The 18,487-nt window shown below is 51.9% G+C and overlaps 1 long non-coding RNA gene across 2 annotated transcripts; it reads left to right on the forward strand.

Annotated features, from left to right (window-relative positions):
* Positions 1 to 2,519: 2,519 nt before the first annotated feature.
* LOC123412820 lies at positions 2,520 to 18,179 on the forward strand. Of its 2 annotated transcripts, none has more exons than XR_006613613.1 (3): positions 2,520 to 2,974; positions 3,054 to 3,129; positions 17,670 to 18,179. It is a non-coding gene; the product is annotated as an uncharacterized LOC123412820 (long non-coding RNA). The 2 variants fall into 2 exon arrangements; XR_006613612.1 differs by having other exon boundaries at positions 2,520 to 2,961; positions 3,042 to 3,129.
* The last annotated feature ends 308 nt before the right edge of the window (positions 18,180 to 18,487 follow it).

Here is an 18,487-nt window from a genome sequence, read left to right on the forward strand (position 1 = left end):
CCAGATTGCCCAGTTGATTATGAAAAATCAGACGAAAACTGTTACAACCGTTGAGCAACATATAGAAAGCCCATGCACGCCACTCCAAAGATGACCTCGGCGAAACAGCACTCATGCGTCATCGTATCACACCTCCCCTAGAAGCGTCGTCGCCAACCCTAAATTCTGAGCAAACGACTCCGACTCTGCCGTAGGCGATCGTCGACTCAATCAATGAAGAGGGCACCAAACGATGCAACTCTGAACTCAATAGGACAAAACCAGGCATGGCTCACACCACACGAGATTGCCGAACGGGTTACCTGCGGCCAGTTATGGTATACCACAGGGCCCCGCCGCCACAGCTTCGACGCAGCTTTGACTCCATATATAGCAACAAATAAACCGAGACAAAACTATGAGCACGCCGAAGAAGAGCCGACTACCGCAACCATTGCCATGTCGCCGACATAGCTCCCACCATCATCGTTGCCACAGAAGCCTGGACGCCACACTCATCGCCAACTGCCATCCAACGGTCCCGCTCGCCGATGCCAAACTCCCAACACGAAGCCCCCAAGAGGGAAAATGCGACATCAAGGCACCACCATCGTCCGACGATAGATCAGGGTTTCCCCCAGAGAGGCAAAAATAATCGGATCCGCACAGGAGGGGTGGGTGAACAAAGCAACGATGCCTCCATGAAGGTCAACGACAGCCACAACCGCCGCCATCGTTGGTCACGACACGAGGCCAGGACATGATTTTCACCAAGCTTCACACCACGTCAGCCGCACATCATCCCGCAATGGCATCGGCAAGCCCACGGAACATCACCACCATCGAAGCTGCCCATCGACGAAGAAGCCCAAGATCCATCGTAGCCAAGCGCACCTCGCAGAGACCACCGACGGCCGGAGACCAGATGCCGCTGGAGCGCACTTCCTCGTAGCCATGGGCCTCCCATCGGTGCACCTCTAGAGGCATCCACGCGATGCCACACAATGCACACACCAACCGAGGCCGCCGGTCGAGCGTCGTAAAGGTCGCTTGAGCATCGTACATGCCGCTCAAGCCCCTCCACCATGTGCTCCTCGCCAGATTCGTCCGGTGCCACAGAGCACCGACCCTCGTGCGCACCGCACATCATAGAACTCTGCAGCCCCCCACCGTCGCAGCCGCCGCCACATCACCGGACCAACGCCCTCGTGCCTAGGACCTCACCACAGTTGGCCTCGCTCCCTCGTACCTCAGAGCGCACCGCCCCGCAGCATTCGACCCAGTGTCCTCGCGCCTCCGTGCCTCGTGCACGGAAGGACTCCACCGCGACAATTCCTGCGAGGCCACCAGATCGAGCCTGCGCCCACATGGACGCCTCGCCTACCCTCCGCCCTTGACCAGTACCACCGTGCGCCATGCCCGACGGCCCCGAGCCACCACCATCACGCCCACAATGAAGGCGTCGTCGTCCGCCCTCGAAGACGCCCCCCCCAGATCCTACGCGACCCAGTGCCCCTCCTATGGTGATAAGACGGTCGCGAGGAGCCACAGAATTGCCCCGCCGCCACCTTGCCCGGAGCGGACGCGGCCTTCACCAACGGCCTCTTCGGGTGACGGCGAGACTAGGTGGGTGGGAGGGAACGTGGCAGCGCTACCAGGGGGTTGCCCCGTGTCGTTAGAGGAGGGACGACGCGGGGGGGGAGGGGGGCTTGTTGGTCAGAGCAAGTACAATAGTAGGATATAATCTTGCTTACATGGAAATTTTGCTTATGTGGAGGAGAGAGACATGAAAAAGTAGGGGGAGAAGGCTATTATGCAAGATCCTAGCTATGTGCGTGGTCCTACACAGATGCAATAAATGTGAAGAAAGAGATAGAGAGAAGATGAGAAAAGTTATAATCCTATAGCCAACCTTATAGCTAACCTTATTGTATGAGTGAATGTATGTGTTGGCTATAGATGATATAGCAACATCTTATAGCCAACAGTTGGTTGTATTATTAACCATGCTCTTAGATGTATCGTCTACAACTATAATGCTTCTCTAAAGAGCAGTAGTGGAAATCGGGAGTTTGTATAGAAGATTGTTATCCCATGCTCTTCATCTTATCTCTACTCCTATAATAAACCCGAGTTTGTGGTGATGGTATGCCTGCCATCCATCAACTTGAACCATCAGATTTGCATCCGATGGATGTGAGCCCACTTCACATTTGCCTGCTCCATCCACCCTCACCGTATCCATCCACACAACCAAAAGCACACGATCCTTCTGGAAAAGAGGAGAAAATAATGAAACTGGACCGAGCAGTGGCCACAACCGCTCCACACGCCGCCGGCGCCGGATGCTCCAAGCGCCTCTCCTGAGTCCTCTCTACCATAGCATCCACACTGCTCACTATGACCTCCACACCGCCACCCTCCTCCCTATTGTATCCTCTCCTCGGACGCCGACATCAGCAAGTAGGCCGCCAGTGCCGCCTATCCCCCAAGTCCGTGATGCCTCTTCTGCCTCCTTCTCTGATAATGCAGCCCCTCCACCCACCACCTGCCCTCCCCCCTTCCCCATCTCCAACGCCGACACTAGCAAGTACGCCACTGGCGCCGTCCGCCCCATCCCGTTCCCCACTTCTGATGCAGTTGCTCAGCCGCCCACCATCACCTCTTCCTCCTTCCCCTGCCATCTCCACCAATGTCTACATCGCAAGTACGCCATCGGCGGTCCGATGATGTCCTTTCCCAGACTCCGCGATCCTCTCATGTATCCTCCTCTGATGTAGAAGCCTCAATACCCCTGGCTACACGCTACTCATCCTCGGCGACAGCATCACCTATTCGTCCAGATCGAGAACGAGCTGCTCCCCAAGGACCTATCAATGTCTGCATTGGAGCGTCACCCACGACCACGAGCTCCACACCTGGGTCCTCTTCCAATCGATTTCGTCTTGGAGATGGTTGGTCGGGTGTGATGTTGACATGGAGGTACCATGCTTTGGTATTGCCTCTCCTTCCCAATCACAAATTCAATTTTGTCTATAAACCACTCATGTAGCACAATATAGATCAATGTGCAGGCATATGGGACTCACACTTCTCAAACTACACAGCAAAGGAGCCACACAATCTTCAGATAGAATGGAGTGTGTGAAGGTCTGATTCATTAGTCACTACCATTCAACATCTAATATGCTTCATTGAGGACAAAGGTTTCTATACGTATCGTCAATCCTTGCTTCATATCTGCTAGACAATACTTAATTACTTGTGCAATTGGATATATGTTTTGGTGGTAACAGATGGAACTGTCTTCCATTGTCTCCATATTCCATAGGCAGTGTCTAATGGTAGTAATTTCGTATCCATAATCTTCTTACGGAATGAAACTTTGAGTATTTGAAATGTTGGTGTATACCTTCCTGAACTGGTATTTTCATACAGGAACTCTATGTTCCTCTTTCTGGAGCTACATCTAGAAGTAACAAATATTCTCTCGGATAATAAAAAGAAAGGCGAGTCTAACTCCGTTGCAAATTTTACAAACAAATGGTCCACAAAGAAGTCTCTGTGTGTAGTCACGGGTATGAATCAAGTACAATTTGGTAACCGTAAAAACCAAACTATCTAATAGGTCTAGTCATCTACAATTGGTTCCCATGGAAGGTTATGAAGTTTGTGCAACGGACTTTGAGCAAAAATATATTTACATAATTGCTTTAGTGTTCATGATGTTTATGTAAGAAAACATACGTGTGCTCGAATTATGATTGGCAGTTCTCTTTGTTACTCGCTCTGTTTAAAATTTTGGATGACGCCTACAGCAAGTCTCTTTGATGGGGTTATAGTCCCAGGGTAGGGTCATAGGCCTGCCCTATAGGTCCTACCCAAGGACTACCCTTCTTAGAGGACAAGGCCCTTAGACAGTTCTGACTGAACTAAGGACTCCCCCATCATCCAGTCGGTGACGAGCATTCAGAGCGTATTTAACGTACCGACTGAATTCCACTCTGTACATCGTAACCTCCCAGGAGGGCAACGGTCATACGTTTTCATACACCATTATTAGCATTTAAGGCATAAGTTACCTGTAACGTAGGCATTTATTCGCCACTATTCCACCCCTGTCCACCGGGCCGTTGTGGAGGGTAGCGCACTCTATATAAGCCGCCCTTCCCCACTGGTGCAGGGGTTGGCTTTTACTGTAATCCTATATTCCACTCGACACTAAGCTCCCAAGAGCACTGAGACGTAGGGCTTTTACCTCCACCGTAGAGGGGCCTGAACTGATACAACCTCGCCGTAGCTAAGGCTCTGCCCATCCTTTCGTACCCTGCACATCTACTGTCAGACTTATACCCACGACAGTTGGCGCCCACCGTGGGGCACGCGTCTAAGCGACTTCCGACGAGTTTGCAACTTCATCTTTTCATCATGTCGTCCGGCGGAGATTTGTGCATGGGTCATGAGATCCTCTTCGGCGCACTCTCCTTCATCGTCGATGATTCGGCATGGCTTCGGGATGCGCCTCTCGACGTCGATGCGCTCCCTAATTGCGGGGCTACGCACTTTCGTGCCGGTGCCCGCGGCGTCCTTCTTCTCCAGCAATTGGCCCCATTGTCGATCTTCGCCCCCGTCACGCGCCGCAACAAGCGGTCCCGTCGTCCGCGGCTCCAGCGTTGGGTGCAACACGCCCAGGCGCGACAGAACGCGTCCTCTCAAGTGGCGGTCCTCGAGTCGGTTGTGGTCGCGCCGCCGTCCCAGTGCTTGGACTCAGTTCTGACTGAGTTACCTTCCGAGTACTTGGGTCGCGGGCCTGCAGCCGAAGTTCTCATGGCTGATTCCCATGAAAGTCCCCTCCGAACTGGTCAGAACGAGCATGAGGTCAGCGAATCAGCCGGCGCTCGTCGTCAACACCGCCGTTCTGCCAGTCGGCGCACTCGCCAAAGCAACGTCGAGGTGTTCCGCACACCCGTCCTCAACCTGTCTGCCGCTGCCAAGATAGCCGATTCCCTCCAACCGACTGATTCAGAGGCTGGTAAAGGGATCGAGCAGATCCGTGCCCTGTTGCACACGGCGCAGCAGCAGAATTCGGCGGTCTCCCAGTCGCACAACAGGATCCACAACAGTTATGTTCACGCGAACATGCATCGGTCGGTTTTCAGCCCCGACTCTCATCAGCGACGCACAGGGGGCAGCCGTTCCATGAATCCCGAAGATCGTCGCCGTTCACGCACCCCTCCGCGGGGTGGGCCTTACGGGCCCCGACATCACAATGATCGGCGTTCAGTCGGTGACGCGTATGATCCAAGGCCCGACGCAAGAGGGTACATCGCCTAGAGGAAGGTCGACATGAGTCCAGCCCACCGTGATGGTCATGATAGAGACCGTCCGAGTGGAAGCATGACCATCGTCTCTGGCCCCGAGTGCTTCAGTCGGGCCATCCGTTCAGCTGACATCCCTCCCAACTTCCGATTGCCGACGGGGATCAGCAAGTTCATAGGAGAGTCCAAGCCAGAAACATGGCTGGACGACTACCGAGTGGCGGTCCAGATCGGTGGCGGAGATGACCAGGTCGCCATGAAACATCTCCCCCTGATGCTCGACGGCTCGGCACGAGCGTGGCTGAACCAGTTGGCTCCATCAAGCATCTACAGCTGGGCAGATCTGTCCCGAGTCTTCATCAGGACCTTCGAGGGCACGTGCAAATGCCCTGTTGGTCTCGTGGAGCTCCAGCACTGTGTCCAGAAGCAGAATGAACCACTGCACGATTTCATCCAGCGTTGGACGACCCTCTACCACACGGTGGAGAATGTTACAGAGCAGCAAGCAGTATGCGCCTTCGAGGCAGGCGTGCGGTACAGAGATCTGTACCTGAAGTTCGATCGGACATGCGACATCTCCATGAGCATGCAAATGGCGAAGAAGAGGACCGCATACGTAGCGGCAAGCATAAGGCAGTCGCCGATGGAGATGGGAACAGCAATCGGAAGCAGAAGGAGAAAGCTCCGTCCACTCCGCAGGCAGAGGCAGCAGCCGTTACCAATGCCAAGTTCAAGGGCAAGGGGAAATCTCAGTACACCCCCAAGAAGAAACAGTTCGGGAATTCTATCCTGGATCAGCCATGTCCAATCCACACGAAGATGGACGAAGAAGGCAACGCCATATTCCCGAAGCACACCACTCGGCAATGTCTCCTCCTGATCCAAGGGTTCGGCGAAGGGCAGCCGAGTGAAAAGGACAACGAGCAGGATGATGAGGACAAGGAGGATCCGTTCCCTCAAGTCCCTGCAACATTGATGATTTTTGCTGACGTGGAAAGCAAGAGTCGATTGAAGCTGGTGAACAGGGAGGTGAACATGGCAACCCCAACCAACCCCACGTTCCTCAAATGGTCTCAGTCTGCGATCACCTTTGATCAGTCGGACCATCCAGCACACGTACCCACCCCAGGGAGGCAAGCTCTGGTCGTCGACCCGATGGTGGAAGGAATCCGACTGCGCAAAGTCCTCATGGACGGCGGCAACGGCTTGAACATCATGTACGCCGACACTCTCAAGGGGATGGGCATTCCGATGTCCAAACTTAGCGAGAGCAGCATGCAGTTCCACGGAGTCGTCCCAGGACGAACAGCCAAGTCACTCGGCCAGATCGCGTTGGACGTCGTTTTCGGCTCCAACAAGAACTTCCGCAAGGAAAGGCTGACATTCGAGGTGGTGGACTTCCAGAGTGCATACCATGCGATTCTGGGTCGTCCGGCGTATGCACGTTTCATGGCCCGTCCATGTTACGTGTATTTGAAGCTGAAGATGTCGGGTCCTAAAGGTGTGATCACGGTCAGAGGCAATCGACAGCGGGCCGAGGAGTGTTTGCAGCAGGGGTCGAGGATTGCCGACCAGCAGATGGCTATCCTCGAGCTGGATGAGTACAAGAAGGCAGCCGACCCCGCTGACTTGATGCGTTCGAAGAAGCCAACTTCGAAGTCCGCATTCCAGTCGGCGGGAGACACGAAGAAAGTCAGCATCCACCCGACGGATGACGTCGCCGCCCCGACGAACATCTCCACCACCCTTGATCCAAAATAGGAAGCCGAGCTCATCCAATTCCTCCGTGAGAATTGGGACATTTTTGCATGGAAGCCCGCTGACATGCCAGGTGTACCCAGGGAGTTGGCTAAGCACCGACTGCATGTGGATCCTGCTGCTCGGCCCGTCTGAGAACGCCTGCGTCGGTCCGCCGCGTACAAAAGGAAGGCAATCGGAGAGGAGGTGGCTAAACTTTTGGCAGCCAACTTCATTCGCGGGGTACACCACTCCGAGTGGCTCGCCAATGTTGTCATGGTGCCCAAGAAGGACAAGTCTCTCTGTATGTGCATGGACTTCAAGCATCTCAATAAGGTCTACCCGAAAGATCATTTCCCGCTCCCCCGCATTGACCAAATTGTTGATTCGACTGCGGGCTGCGAGCGTTTATCATTCCTTGATGCCTATTCGGGCTATCATCAGATCCGTCTGTATGGTCCGGATGAATTAAAAACAGCCTTCATCACCCCATTCGGGTGTTTCTGCTACATCACTATGCCATTCGGTTTGAAGAATGCAGGAGCAACTTTTATGCGCATGATCCAAAAATGCCTCCTTGACCAGATCGGTCGAAATGTGGAGGCATATATGGACGATATCGTAGTCAAGTCACGCAAAGGTTCCGACCTGCTGACTGACTTGGCAGAAACATTCGCCAACCTACGTAGGTACGATATCAAGCTCAACCCAGCCAAGTGTTCATTCGGCATTCCCAGCGGGAAGTTACTCGGTTTCTTCGTTTCCGAACGAGGGATCGATGTCAAGCCCGAAAAGATCGGGACCATCGTCCGAATGGAACGGCCGGTCAGAATACATGATGTTCAAAGGCTCACAGGTTGCCTAGCGGCTTTGAGCAGGTTTATCGCTCGACTCGGTGAGAAGGCGTTACCTTTGTACCGACTCATGAAGAAATCATATACCTTCGAGTGGACAGACGAAGCCCAAATTGCATTCGACGATCTCAAAGCCCTGCTTTCCACCCAGCCGGTTCTTACTGCCCCGCTCAGTAAAGAACCCCTTCTTCTGTACATCGCGGCTACAAATCAAGTCGTCAGCACCGTTCTGACAGTCGAACGCGAAGAAGAAGGCAAAGCGTACAAGGTTCAGTGGCCAGTATATTATGTCTCCGAAGTCCTGACTCCTTCCAAGCAGAGGTATCCCCATTATCAAAAGCTTACTTATGGGATCTACATGACTGCAAAGAAGGTGGCTCATTATTTCCAAGACCACTCGGTGTTTGTCCTTTCTGATGCTCCGTTGTCAGAAATCCTGCACAATCGGGACGCATCAGGCCGAGTGGCGAAGTGGGCAATGGAGATGTTATACTGCGACATCAAGTTCGAAGCCAAGAAGGCTATAAAGTCTCAAGCTCTGGCTGACTTCATAGCAGAATGGGTAGAACAACAGCAACCGACTCACAACTACTCGGCTCATTGGACCATGTTCTTCGATGGGTCCAAGATGTTGAATGGCTCCGGCGCTGGCGTAGTGATCATATCACCAAAAGGTGATAAACTCAAGTATGTGTTGCAGATACATTTTGATTCTTCCAACAATGAGGCAGAGTACGAAGCTCTCCTTTATGGATTGCGCATGGCCATCACACTCGGCATCCGTCGCGTGATGGTCTATGGCGATTCAGATCTGGTGGTTAATCAAGTGATGAAGAATGGGACGTAAGGAACCCCACCATGACCGCATACTGCAACGCAGTAAGGAAGCTCGAGAAGAAGTTTGAAGGTCTGAAACTTCACCATGTTCCCCGACTGAAAAACCAAGGAACTGATGAGTTGGCAAAACTCGGATCCACTCGGAGACCAGTCCCGAGTGATGTCTGCCTCGAGCACCTACATCTCCCTTCGGTGAAAGAAGATCCTTTTACAGAGGAACCGGTACAACCGAAGAGTTCAACAGATCCGACTGAAGTCGAGGTCCCCGCTGTGGTTGATTTGATTATGGAGATTCGTGCCGTTGTCCCCGAATGGACTGTGCCGTTCATTGCGTACATCCTGAGGCAAGAATTACCATAAGACGAAGTCCAAGCTAGGCAGATCGTCCGCAGGTCGAAGTCCTTCACCGTCATTGATGGCCAGTTGTACAAGAAAAGTGTTTCAGGCGTCCTTCAGCGGTGCATCTCCCCTGAGGAGGGACAGTTAATCCTGGAAGAAATTCACTCGGGAACCTGCGGCCATCATGCCTCCTCAATGAATGACCGAAGTAAAAAGCTTCCCCGAGTGGATCTCAAGAGCAATCGTCGCCAAAGCATTCAGAGCTGGTTTCTTCTGGTTGCGGGCGAATGAAATGGCAAAAGATATGGTCGACGTTTGCGAAGGCTGTCAGTTCTATTCGAACAAGTCCCACAAGCCAACATCTGCGCTGAAGACAATCCCTCTTGTTTGGCCGTTCGCCGTGTGGGGATTAGATACAGTCAGACCATTCAGAACAGGCCAAGGGGGATTCACTCATCTGTTGGTAGTAGTCGACATTTTTACCAAGTGGATTGAAGCCAAGCCCATCAAGAAGCTTGACGCCCTTACGGCCATCAAATTTGTCAGAGACATCATCGCCAGATTCGGGGTTCCGCACAGCATAATCACCGATAATGGCACAAACTTTGACTCAGACAGATTCAAAGGTTTTTGCACAGGCCAAGGTATCCGAGTGGATTTTGCATCTGTGGCGCACCCCAAAACAAACGGGCAGCAGAGCGGGCGAATGGACTTATTCTTCAAGGGTTGAAGCCTCGACTCCTGCAGAAGTTGGACATGCCGCCGGCGCATGGGTCACCGAGCTGCCTTCGGTGTTATGGGGCCTCCGCACAACTACGAATAGATCTACAGGGTGATCCCCGTTCTTCCTCGTTTATGAAGCCGAGGCAGTCCTTCCGAGTGATTTGCTTCACAACTCCCCACGAGTCGAACTCTTCTCCGAAGCCGAAGCAGAGCAAGCCAGGCAAGACGGAGTAGATCTTCTAGAAGAAGAGCGCGAGATGTCACTGACTCGCTCAACAATTTATCAACAAGATCTGCGGCGATTTCACGCGCGACACGCCAGGAGTCGTACATTTCAAGCAGGCGACCTGGTGCTCCGAGTGGATCAGCAGAGACCTCACAAGTTAGCTCCCGCCTGGGAAGGACCCTTCATCATCTCTAAGGTGCTGAACAACGGAGCGTATCGACTCTACAACCTTGACAGAGAAACGGACGAGCCGCGAGCATGGAATGGAGATCTCCTGAAGCGCTTCTACACGTGACCACCGACGGGGACAATGTAAAGAACAAGTATCATTGAAGTAATACAAAGCAGATTGATTTCTTGCAGGTTCAAAAAAATTCACGTTTGCAGACTCCGGTCTAAAAAATCGCTCCGAGTGCGCACCAAAAGCCGCACTTGGGGACTTAGCTGCGACCCAGAATCGCCTAAATAAAAACTCGCTCCGAGTGCGCAACAAAAGCCGCACTCGGGGACTTAGCTGCGACCCAGAATCGCCTAAGTAAAAACTCGCTCCGAGTGCGCACCAAAAGCCGCACTCGGGGACTTAGCTGCGACCCAGAATCGCCTAAGTAAAAACTCACTCCAAGTGCGCACCAAAAGCGGCACTCGTGGACTTAGCTGCGACCCAGAATCGCCTAAGTAAAAACTCGCTCCGAGTGCGCAACAAAAGCCGTACTCGGGGACTTAGCTGCGACCCAGAATCGCCTAAGTAAAAACTCGCTCCGAGTGCGCACCAAAATCCGCACTCAGGGACTTAGCTGCGACCCAGAATCGCCTAAGTAAAAACTCGTTCCGAGTGTGCACCAAAAGCCGCACTCGGGGACTTAGCTGCGACCCAGAATCGCCTAAGTACAAACTCACTCCGAGTGCGCACTAAAAGCCGCACTCGGAGACTTAGCTGCGATCCAGAATCGCCTAAGTAAAAAGTTTCCTTCGAGTGTATCCTCGAGATCCACTCGGAGGCTTAGCAGACCCTCATTGAGGCTCATGTGGATATGAAGACAACTGACAACTACATGAGTAACAACTCGCTCCGAGTGCGAGCTTACAGCCGCACTCGGGGACTTAGCTGCGACCCAAAATCGCCTAAGTAAAAACTCGCTTCGAGTGCGCACCAAAAGCCGCACTCGGGGACTTAGCTGCGACCCAAAATCGCCTAAGAGCAAACTCGCTCGAGTGCGCACTAAAAGCCGCACTCAGAGACTTACCCGCGATCCAGAATCGCCTAAGTAAAAAGCTTCCTTCGAGTGCATCCTCGAGATCCACTCGGAGGCTTAGCAGACCCTCATTGAGGCTCATGTGGATGTGAAGACAACTAACAACTACATGAGTAACAACTCGCTCCGAGTGCAAGCTTACAGCCGCACTCGGGGACTTAGCCGCGACCCAGAATCGCCTAAGTAAAAACTCACTTCGAGTGCGCACCAAAAGCCGCACCCGGGGACTTAGCTGCGACCCAGAATCGCCTAAGTACAAACTCGCTCCGAGTGCGCACTAAAAGCCGCACTCGGAGACTTAGCTGCGATGCAGAATCGCCTAAGTAAAAATATTCCTTCGAGTGTATCCTCGAGATCCACTCGGAGGCTTAGCAGACCCTTATTCAGGCTCATGTGGATGTGAAAACAACTGACAACTACATGAGTATCAAATCACTCCGAGTGCGCACGAATAGTCACACTCGGGGACTTAGCTGAGACTCAGAGTAGCCTAAGTTAAAAGCTTCCTCATGTTTGCCATTGGCTTCACCAAGAAACGCCAAACAAAAACCACGAGCCAAAATCGTGTCAAATTTTTTTTTGGGCGAAAGAAGAGCAAAATATTCGATTCGAATTCAAAGTTGGATCTACGATCAGCCGGCTCGGTGTGGATCAAGCTTATCCACACCGAACCACGAATGTGACGGCCAACAGCAGTGGCCAGAGTTTGACACAGATACCATTCGGCATACCGAGGTAAAGTCTTTCAAGCGTTACCGGGACTGGCAGGCTCCACAAAGGTGTCAAGGTCGATCCCGTCTGCGATGCGAGTGGCTTTGTCGAGGAAGGTCTCCGTGAAATCTTCGAATCGAAGCTTCTTGGTGTTGGCGACCTGCAACGCCTTCAGCTTTTCTTCGCGAGCTTCCTTGCAATGCACTCGGACCAGCGATAGCGCCATGTCCGCACCACAACGAGCGGCAGACTTCTTCCATGCCTGCACTCTGTTCGAGACGTCCTCCAGCCGAGTCATCAACCCTTCTATTTCTTGCCGAGAATCGTCTTCGGGCCACAGTTCCTTGTCGATCCGGCCGATGACTTCTCTCAGGCGGCCAATGAAAGGTCCCACTCTGCCAAGGCGAATATGTGCTCGGAGCAAGTCCCGGTTGGCTTCGTCGCCGAGTGGAACGTTCGGAACAACCGACCGTTCAATGTTGGCTGCTTCAGCCTCAGCGTCCAGACAAAAATCTACCAAGAAAAGACAAGCAGAAAGTAAGCGCAGAATAAACTCCAAAGTCAAGAAGCACTCGGCAAAAAGCTTACCACCAAGTAGTGCAATCATCTTCCTTGCCCAGTCGCTGACGTACTTCTCCTGCGCCATGCACCGATTATTCATGAACTTCAGCTGACCCATCCGTTCGGTTCTTTGACTCTTCAATTTCTCAATTTCGGCTACCAATGCCTTGTTGGTCTCCCGGGACTCCTCCAAAGACTTCTCTCCGTCAGCAACAGCCCCCTTCACACCAGCGAAGTCATTCACAGCCGCCTCCAAGTCCGCAGCAAGCTGAATCTTTTCAGCCTTCAGAGCATTGTACGCGGATCCCATTTCGCAAGTCTTCTGCCAAATCAGCGCAAAGGGAAGATCAGACACATTCAACAAGGAAAACAATCAAAGCTCAAAGTTCTTCAGACCCCTGCTGATGCAAGCAATCGACAGCGGTCTCGGGGACTACACCCAGTGGGTGAACTAAGAGTGACCCCACTGCCATGAAGCTCGAACAGGCCGGCCCTATTGAGCTACATGACAAATAGACAAATCTATGACACTACTATTACCCGATCTGAGTAACATTACTCTCGGGGACTACTCCCAGTGGGTGCACTCGGAGTGCCCCCATTGGAACCATTCGGGCAGATCAGCTCTGATCCGCTCAGGTCACGGAAAATGCATCTAAAGACAACTGCCGATGCAAGCACTCGACAAAAGTCTCGGGGACTACACCCACTGGGTTCACTCGGAGTGAACCCACTGCAAAATCATCCTACTGTATCCGAGTCTATCACTGAAACCCCCAGTGGGTGACAAGAGGAAAGTAAACACTTACTAGCGCACTTACTCGTATATCGTCCCGGAGCTCCAAACTTTTCTTGTACAAAGACGCGATGGAGTCGTACGCTCCCTTGGCATCACCCACCATCAACTCCACCTGCACCATGGCGTCCTTGGCGGCCCCCACCTGGTCTTCCGGGAGATGTCGGGCGTCATACTGAACGGTTGACGGACCCGGCGCGACAGAAGACTCCTTGGGCATACCAAGCTCCGCTCCAGTCGGTTCCGCCGCGAGGAGCACCGTCTCAGTCGGCGGCATCGTCTCGGTCGGTGGCACGTTCATGGTGGGAGCAGTAGCAGATGGGACAACCTCAAGGACATGCGCTAAAGCTGGCCCTGACCCCCTTTGGTCGTCGTCCTCCAGATGAATCACCTCCGAAGGAAGCCCGACTGAACAACATGAAATTACAGAAAAAGGGCAGGATTAAAGGCAGCACTCGCGAAAAAATAAATACAAACTCTCAGAGTCGTGACAACATACCTTGCTGGGATGTGGCAGCGTTATCCGTGTCCATGGGATCATCGTCCTGGTGCGGCAGAGAGGCGACGGAGGTAGCAGCTCTGTTGAGTGAAATCCACTCGATAGATAAGCATGCGTTCAATCAGATACTGAAGGATGATGGGAGAGCAAGACACTTACGCTGAGGCGACTGGAACAACGATCCTCATCCGAGGCAAAGCTTTCCGAGGCTTGGGCCCGCTAGGTTTGGCCACCTTGGACGGCTGGTCCGTGGGTTCGGCAGCAGCGTCCCTAGTCCTCTTCACACTCCGAGCACTCGGAGCTACGGGAGGGGCTGGCGGAGCACTCGGGGCCGCTGGAGGAGCCGACGGAGTCGCGGGATCGTGACGACGCTTGGTTCGATGATCTGATGGAGGAGGTGGCGAGCTCTGCTCCCCAACATCCTCCTCCTCCTCTTCGGTCTCCTCCTCCGTCTCCCCACTGTCGGAGACGTACTCGGCGCTGTCCATGCTGCCCTCCTGGCTGCCCTCCTCTTCCTCAGCTGGATTCCCGTTCGAGACGGCAAAATGCCAGTTAGTCCACTCCTGCACAAGACACAGTCGGCAACGTCAGACGCCAGGCGGTGGTACAAGAAAAGCGATAAATCTAAGAAGATTGAAAGCACTCGACAAGATGCGCTCACCTCATTCGGAGGAGGATTGTCGGCGCGGAAGGGCCTCACTCGCCGGGCTCCTTGGGGGTTGTCGCATGTGTCCATGATGCCGCGGACCCACGCTGTCACAGTCTCCCCGGTCATGCACTCTGGATGAGTCCGAGTGGAATCCTCAGGCCCCACGTAGTGCCACATGGCGTGGTGTCGGGCTTGCAGCGGCTGGATGCGCCGACCCATAAAAGTCTCCAGCAAGTCCGTGCCGGTGACTCCCTTGCGGACGACGGCTATCAATGCGTCGACCAGAGGCTAGATCTGGACCTTTTCCACCTTTGAGAGCGCAAGATGCCTGGGAGGGGCCGGACGGTCTAGGCTAAAAGGCGGCAGCCCAGTCGCAGCAATCGGACAGGCGATGTCCTGGCCATAGAACCAGGTCGACTGCTAGTTCCTAACTGACTCGGACTACTGGAGAGGGGGGTAGCTACTTTTTGTTTTCTTCTGGAAGCCTAATCCCCCGCAGAGTTGGAGGAGATGGGTCTTATCGTCCGAGTGGCTAAGCTTTTTGACAGTCTGGGACCTAGCGGAGAAGACGTACTTAAAGAGCCCCCAGTGGGGGGGGGACATCCAATAAAGCACTCGCAAAGGGTGACGAATGCGGCAAGGTGGGCTATCACGTTTGGAGGAAAATGATGGAGCTGCGCCCCGAAGTGATTCATAATACCTCTGAAGAAGGGGTGGGGAGGCAGGGAGAAACCCGTGAACACGTGGCTGAGCAGCAGGACGCACTCCCGCTCCTTCGGCGCCGGCTCCGTCTCGCCCTCCGACGGCAGCCTCCACGACCTGTTGGCGATCATGCCGTGCTCCACTAGCTCCAGCAAGTCGTCCGCCGTCACCGTGGAGGGGAGGAAATCCCCCTGGATCCAACCCGCCGGCAGTGCCCGCTGTCGCCGCTGAGCAGGGGCCGCCCCCTTCTTCTTCTTCTTCCGCGCTTCGAGTTTGCTGGTCTGCCCCTTCATCATGGTGAAGGCAACAGATCCGCAGAGGAGGAGAGGAAGGAGGAGGCTTGGGGCGCGCAGAGAGCTGCGGGAGGAGCGAGGTTAATGCGAGGAAGAAGAGCAGCGCAACAAGAGATCCCCGCCGGAAGGGCTTAAATAAGCTTCCAACTGAGTCGCTAACAGGTGGCCCCGAAATCTTATCCCCCCGACCGGCTGCTGCGATGTTAGTGAAGAAGATAACGGCGCGGTAATCGAGGCGGCAGAAACTACTCGATGGCGATGTCGTCATCCCCGCTGAGCGCGCGGCAACCGAAATTTGAGGATCCCGGAAAATCCGCCGCTGTTAGTTTGACCGGTCACATCGAAAGATTCCGCGAAAGCACTCGGTCCCTGACGGTTCGTTTCATTGGTATATTCACTCGGATCACTGGTCGAAAGGATAACACGGGTCGAGGCAAACGACGCCAAAGTCACATCCATACCAGTCGGATCCGCACTCCAGGCATCACTTCGTCGTTCCAACCCCGATCCATTCGGGGACTAACGATGGGGTTATAGTCCCAGGGTAGGGTCATAGGCCTGCCCTATAGGTCCTACCCAAGGACTACCCTTCTTAGAGGACAAGGCCCTTAGACAGTTTCGACTGAACTAAGGACTCCCTCATCATCCAGTCGGTGACGAGCATTCGGAGCGTATTTAACGTACCGACTGAATTCCACTCTGTACATCGTAACCTCCCAGGAGGACAACGGTCATACGTTTTCATACACCCTTTTTAGCATTTAAGGCATACGTTACCTGTAACGTAGGCACTTATTCGCCACTATTCCACCCCTGTCCACCGGGCCGTTGTGGAGGGCAGCGCACGCTATATAAGCCGCCCTTCCCCACTGGTGCAGGGGTTGGTTTTACTGTAATCCTATATTCCACTCGACACTAAGCTCCCAAGAGCACTGAGACGTAGGGCTTTTACCTCCACCGTAGAGGGGCCTGAACTCAAACAACCTCGCCGTAGCTAAGGCTCTGCCCATCCTTTCGTACCCTACACATCTACTGTCAGACTTATACCCACGACACTCTTTGTCATTAATGCCCCTCCTTTAGTTGGTAGCTCCACATCCAGTTTTCCAGGTCACACCTCAAATTTTTTTCCTTGATGTTTGTTAGCTACATTTTTTTTTGCGGAAACTTGGTTGATTTAAGCATGTTACAAGAGGTCCCTACAAATTTTGTGTGTGTAGGTACAAATACAGTTTCCCTTTTGTATGCACATGATTTCAAAACATCTCTTACTGTACATTTTGTTTGTTTGCTCCCTACAAAATGTATTGCAAGTGATGTACATTTTGTTTGTTTGTTTAAATATATTAAAAGCTTAGTATTGTCCTTTATCTGAATGTAACACATGTAGTTATGTATGCAGTAGTGATTGTGTGATGTTCTTTTAGGTGACCAGACGGATGAAGTGAAAACCCCAAACTAATATTTTTGGCGCATATGTTTTGAGTAAACAACTAAAATAATGGTATATTATACTTGCCAGATGGTTCCATTGCATGATCTAAGACATGTAATTAATTAACTGGGGCTAGTTGTGTGAGTTATGTTTGGAATGTTTCTTCTTTTCATGGTGGCATTGCATAAAAGTCCATTTTTCATGTGCATATGACAACCAAAGCATTCGGTTAAACACTTCTACTTCATTTTTGTTTGTGCTGGAAACATTTTTAAGTGTATGCTCAAGTTATAGTATGTATGATATTTGGATATATTAATTGTTGCAATTTGTCTTCATTCAAGTCTGATGTGCTACTGGCACAAATTGAGCAATGTTGACTTCCTGGATGAACGATAACCAAATAACTTGCTTGCTTTCTACAACCTTTTCATGGAAAGAATAAATTCTTAGTTGCAGTAGTTCGAAGGCTCTACATGATAATATGCATTTTACATCACATCTTGTGCTGGAGATTTAGGAGATATGGTGTGGGCGCAGTTGTCGAGCCTTTCACCATTCAGAGTTATCGATTGTGATGGTCACACGCCTTGCAATTATGAATGCCAATGTTAGAAGGATGTTGACTCATGTCACATGGTTTTACATAGTAGTCTAGCTCACGGATCCCCATTCTTTCTAGTTGTATATACTCTCCTTTGCGTGCAAGTTCTTTATCAAGCGTTTTATTTTGTGTTTTCCTTTTTCATCATTTCAGCTTAAGGTGACGAAGGGTTTCCTTATGATCGGTGCGGCATCAATCTTCTCTGTGTTATGGAAGACCAAGAATAAATCTTGCTTTCTATTTTTTCGTCATGGAGATCCAACAACTGTAGTTTTGTAAGTTTGTCGGTTCTGAAAATCTTTGGCAAGCTTGCAGAAAGGGGCTCTTCGAGGACTGTTGCGACATAGATCTCGTAAGTTGACAATGGTTGCGAAGGAAGTGTATGGGCGTTGACATGGCTGGAACCAATGTAGTCGTCGTCCTCCTTTTTGTGCTCTCCTGTGTTAACATATATGGAATTCTATGTCCGGTTTATTTTTGCTTTGTATGAGAGGTGGCTGTAGTTCGTCAATTACTCGTGGATGATGCTTGTGCTCATGTTACCAAGGATATGATGTAGGGAGTAGTTGTTTATTCTTTTGTGTTCTGTTTGGATGGCTTAGACCCGACCCATACGTTGGTGTGTGTGCATGTGTGTAATACATGAATTTCTTGGCAATGATATTGGGGCATGTAACCTACTTTTCTTGGAAAAAATGTGCAACTACATAGCAAACATGACAGATGTAAAGCTTTTAGTGAAGAGAAAGTCGTGCAAATTCAGAGCAGCCAGAGTGTCCTTGCCCACAAGACTTTAATTCTAGGTTCTCCTAATTTTTCACCGAGGGGCTGCTTAAATAAGAAATATGAGACATGGACTTGGTTCCTGAGCTCAAATAGTAGCAATAAAATTCAAAACATTTCTTAATGTTTTTGGCAACACACATGTTGGAGTGTTCTAGCTGCGTGCAACATTTCATGAAGAAAAACAT

This window comes from Hordeum vulgare, chromosome 7H (genome assembly GCF_904849725.1).
Source record: "Hordeum vulgare subsp. vulgare chromosome 7H, MorexV3_pseudomolecules_assembly, whole genome shotgun sequence".
In the NCBI taxonomy this organism is placed as follows: Eukaryota; Viridiplantae; Streptophyta; class Magnoliopsida; order Poales; family Poaceae; genus Hordeum; species Hordeum vulgare.